The following is a 5,754-nucleotide window of genomic DNA, read 5'->3' as shown; positions in this document are numbered from 1 at the left end:
CCTGTCAAAGCAATGGTAGGGGTGGCGTGGTAAAGGTGTTTACATCTAAATTTTCATGGCTGCTCTATAAATTTTGTTCCAGAACGATTGCCGCAGCACATCTATCTGAGGCAATAGATTTGTTATGTGTTATATTTCTTCACATATAGATAGAGCTTCGACAATTGGTTAGCATACAAATGTTTCATAATTTCAGTTCAGCGAACATCCCTGTAGCCTATCTGTCTTATGCAAAACACTAGGTTCGGAACTGCACGTCGTCATAACTGGTATTTTGAGAGCTGCTTATCTAGAATTGTTTTGTATAAACTGTATTTCTATTATTACGGCAGTATGCCTGTCACAGCAATGGTAGGCGTGGCGTGGTAAAGGTGTTTACATCTAAATTTTCATAGCTGCTCCATCTATTCTGTTCAAGAACGATTGCCGCAGCATATCAATCTGAGGCAATAGATATGTTATGTGTTATATTTCTTCACATATAGAGCTTTGACAATTGGTTAGCATACAAATGTTTCGTAATAATATTTCCGCGAACATCCGTGTAGCCTGTCTTATGCAAAACATTAGGTTCAGAACTGCACGTCTTCATAACTGGTATTTTGAGTGCTGCTTATCTAGAATTTTTTTTGTATATACTGTATTTCAATTATTACGGCAGTATGCCTGTCAAAGCATTGGTAGAGGTGGCGTGGTAAAGGTGTTTACATATCAATTTTCATAGCTGCTCCATCAATTTTGTTCAAAAACGATTGCCGCAGCATATATATCTGAGGCAATAGATTTGTTATGTTATATTTCTTCACATATAGAGCTTTGACAATTGGTTAGCATACAAATGTTTCATAATTTCAGTTCAGCGAACATCCGTGTAGCTTATCTGCCTTATGCAAAACACTAGGTTTGGAACTGCACGTGTTCATAACTGGTATTTTGAGAGCTGCTTATCTAGAATTGCTTTCTATATACTGTTTTTCTATCATTACGGCAGTATGCCCGTCACAACAATGGTAGGCGTGGCGTGGTAAAGGTGTTTACATCTAAATTTTCATAGCTGCTGCATCAATTTTGTTCAAGAACGATTGCCGCAGCATATCTATCTGAGGCAATAGATTTGTTATGTGTTATATTTCTTCACATATAGAGCTTTGACAATTGGTTAGCATACAAATGTTTTATAATTTCAGTTGAACGGAGATCCGTGTAGCCTATCTGTCTTATGAAAAACACTAGGTTCAGAACTGCACGTCTTCACAACCGGAATTTTGAGAGCTCCTTATTTAGAATTCTTTTGTATATACTGTATTTCTATTATTACGGCAGTATGCCTGTCAAAGCAATGGTAGGGGTGGCGTGGTAAAGGTGTTTACATCTAAATTTTCATGGCTGCTCTATAAATTTTGTTCCAGAACGATTGCCGCAGCACATCTATCTGAGGCAATAGATTTGTTATGTGTTATATTTCTTCACATATAGAGCTTCGACAATTGGTTAGCATACAAATGTTTCATAATTTCAGTTCAGCGAACATCCCTGTAGCCTATCTGTCTTATGCAAAACACTAGGTTCGGAACTGCACGTCGTCATAACTGGTATTTTGAGAGCTGCTTATCTAGAATTGTTTTGTATAAACTGTATTTCTATTATTACGGCAGTATGCCTGTCACAGCAATGGTAGGCGTGGCGTGGTAAAGGTGTTTACATCTAAATTTTCATAGCTGCTCCATCTATTCTGTTCAAGAACGATTGCCGCAGCATATCAATCTGAGGCAATAGATATGTTATGTGTTATATTTCTTCACATATAGAGCTTTGACAATTGGTTAGCATACAAATGTTTCGTAATAATATTTCTGCGAACATCCGTGTAGCCTGTCTTATGCAAAACATTAGGTTCAGAACTGCACGTCTTCATAACTGGTATTTTGAGTGCTGCTTATCTAGAATTTTTTTGTATATACTGTATTTCAATTATTACGGCAGTATGCCTGTCAAAGCATTGGTAGAGGTGGCGTGGTAAAGGTGTTTACATATAAATTTTCATAGCTGCTCCATCAATTTTGTTCAAGAACGATTGCCGCAGCTTATATATCTGAGGCAATAGATTTGTTTGTTATATTTCTTCACATATAGAGCTTTGACAATTGGTTAGCATACAAATGTTTCATAATTTCAGTTCAGCGAACATCCGTGTAGCTTATCTGCCTTATGCAAAACACTAGGTTTGGAACTGCACGTGTTCATAACTCATATTTTGAGAGCTGCTTATCTAGAATTGCTTTCTATATACTGTTTTTCTATCATTACGGCAGTATGCCCGTCACAACAATAGTAGGCGTGGCGTGGTAAAGGTGTTTACATCTAAATTTTCATAGCTGCTGCATCAATTTTGTTCAAGAACGATTGCCGCAGCATATCTATCTGAGGCAATAGATTTGTTATGTGTTATATTTCTTCACATATAGAGCTTTGACAATTGGTTAGCATACAAATGTTTTATAATTTCAGTTGAACGGAGATCCGTGTAGCCTATCTGTCTTATGAAAAACACTAGGTTCAGAACTACACGTCTTCACAACCGGAATTTTGAGAGCTCCTTATCTAGAATTGTTTTGTTTATACTGTATTTCTATTATTACGGCAGTATGCCTGTCAAAGCAATGGTAGGGGTGGCGTGGTAAAGGTGTTTACATCTAAATTTTCATAGCTGCTCCATCAATTTTGTTCAAGAACGATTGCCGCAGCATATCAATTTGACGCAATAGATTTGTTATGTGTTATATTTCTTCACATATACAGCTTTGACGATTGGTTAGCATACAAATGTTTCATAATTATAGTTCAGCGAACATCCGTGTAGCCTATCTGTCTTATGCAAAACACTAGGTTCGGAACTGCACGTCTTCATAACTGGTATTTTGAGAGCTGCTTATCTAGAATTGTTTTGTATATACTGTATTTCTATTATAACGGCAGTATGCCTGTCACAGCAATGGTAGGCGTGGCGTGGTAAAGGTGTTTACATCTAAATTTTCATAGCTGCTCCATCAATTCTGTTCAAGAACAATTGCCGCAGCATATATATCTGAGGCAATAGATTTGTTATGTGTTATATTTCTTCACATATAGAGCTTTGACAATTGGTTAGCATACAAATGTTTCATAATTATAGTTCCGCGAACATCCGTGTAGCCTGTCTTATGCAAAACACTAGGTTCAGAACTGCACGTGTTCATAACTCGTATTTTGAGAGCTGCTTATCTAGAATTGCTTTCTATATACTGTTTTTCTATCATTACGGCAGTATGCCCGTCACAACAATGGTAGGCGTGGCGTGGTAAAGGTGTTTACATCTAAATTTTCATAGCTGCTGCATCAATTTTGTTCAAGAACGATTGCCGCAGCATATCTATCTGAGGCAATAGATTTGTTATGTGTTATATTTCTTCACATATAGAGCTTTGACAATTGGTTAGCATACAAATGTTTTATAATTTCAGTTGAACGGAGATCCGTGTAGCCTATCTGTCTTATGAAAAACACTAGGTTCAGAACTGCACGTGTTCATAACTCGTATTTTGAGAGCTGCTTATCTAGAATTGCTTTCTATATACTGTTTTTCTATCATTACGGCAGTATGCCCGTCACAACAATGGTAGGCGTGGCGTGGTAAAGGTGTTTACATCTAAATTTTCATAGCTGCTCCATCAATTTTGTTCAAGAACGATTGCCGCAGCATATATATCTGAGGCAATAGATTTGTTATGTTATATTTCTTCACATATAGAGCTTTGACAATTGGTTAGCATACAAATGTTTCATAATTTCAGTTCAGCGAACATCCGTGTAGCCTGCCTTATGCAAAACACTAGGTTTGGAACTGCACTTGTTCATAACTGGTATTTTGAGAGCTGCTTATCTAGAATTGTTTTGTATATACTGTATTTCTATTATTACGGCAGTATGCCTGTCAAAGCAATGGTAGAGGTGGCGTGGTAAAGGTGTTTACATCAAAATTTTCATAGCTGCTCCATCAATTTTGTTCAAGAACGATTGCCGCAGCATATATATCTGAGGCAATAGATTTGTTATGTTATATTTCTTCACATATAGAGCTTTGACAATTGGTTAGCATACAAATGTTTCGTAATTTCAGTTCAGCGAACATCCGTGTAGCTTATCTGCCTTATTCAAAACACTAGGTTTGGAACTGCACGTGTTCATAACTGGTATTTTGAGAGCTGCTTATCTAGAATTGTTTTCCATATACTGTTTTTCTATTATTACGGCAGTATGCCCGTCACAACAATGGTATACCCGTGGCGTGGTAAAGGTGTTTACATATAAATTTTCATAGCTGCAGCGTCAATTTTGTTCAAGAACGATTGCCGCAGCATATCTATCTGAGGCAATAGATTTGTTATGTGTTATATTTCTTCACATATAGAGCTTCGACAATTGGTTAGCATACAAATGTTTCATAATTTCAGTTCAGCGAACATCCCTGTAGCCTGTCTTAGGCAAAACAATAGGTTCAGAACTGCACGTCTTCATAACTGGTATTTTGAGAGCTGCTTATCTAGAATTGTTTGTATATACTGTATTTCTATTATTACGGCAGTATGCCTGTCAAAGCAATGGTAGAGGTGGCTTGGTAAAGGTGTTTACATCTAAATTTTCATAGCTGCTCCATCAATTTTGTTCAAGAACGATTGCCGCAGCATATATATCTGAGGCATTAGATTTGTTATGTTATATTTCTTCACATATAGAGCTTTGACAATTGGTTAGCATACAAATGTTTCATAATTTCAGTTCAGCGAACATCCGTGTAGCCTATCTGTCTTATGCAAAACACTAGGTTCAGAACTACAGGTCTTCACAACCGGAATTTTGAGAGCTGCTTATCTAGAATTGTTTTCTATATACTGTTTTTCTATTATTACGGCAGTATGCCCGTCACAACAATGGTAGGCGTGGCGTGGTAAAGGTGCTTACATCTAAATTTTAATAGCTGCTCCATCTATTCTGTTCAAGAACGATCGCCGCAGCACATCAATCTGAGGCAATAGATATGTTATGTGTTATATATCTTCACATATAGAGCTTTGACAATTGGTTAGCATACAAATGTTTCATAATTATAGTTCCGCGAACATCCGTGTAGCCTGTCTTATGCAAAACACTAGTTTCAGAACTGCACGTCTTCATAACTGGTATTTTGAGAGCTGCTTATCTAGAATTGTTTTGTATATACTGTATTTCTATTATTACGGCAGTATGCCTGTCAAAGCAATGGTAGAGGTGGCGTGGTAAAGGTGTTTACATCTAAATTTTCATAGCTGCTCCATCAATTTTGTTCAAGAACGATTGCCGCAGCATATATATCTGAGGCAATAGATTTGTTATGTTATATTTCTTCACATATAGAGCTTTGACAATTGGTTAGCATACAAATGTTTCATAATTTCAGTTCAGCGAAGATCCGTGTAGCTTATCTGCCTTATTCAAAACACTAGGTTTGGAACTGCACGTGTTCATAACTGGTATTTTGAGAGCTGCTTATCTGGAATTGTTTTCTATATACTGTTTTTCTATTATTACGGCAGTATGCCCGTCTCAACAATGGTAGGCGTGGCGTGGTAAAGGTGTTCACATCTAAATTTTCATAGCTGCTGCATCAATTTTGTTCAAGAACGATTGCCGCAGCATATCTATCTGAGGCAATAGATTTGTTATGTGTTATATTTGTTC

This window comes from Dermacentor silvarum, chromosome 5 (genome assembly GCF_013339745.2).
Source record: "Dermacentor silvarum isolate Dsil-2018 chromosome 5, BIME_Dsil_1.4, whole genome shotgun sequence".
NCBI classification, from domain to species: domain Eukaryota; kingdom Metazoa; phylum Arthropoda; class Arachnida; order Ixodida; family Ixodidae; genus Dermacentor; species Dermacentor silvarum.
Note: the sequence above shows the minus strand (reverse complement) of the source record.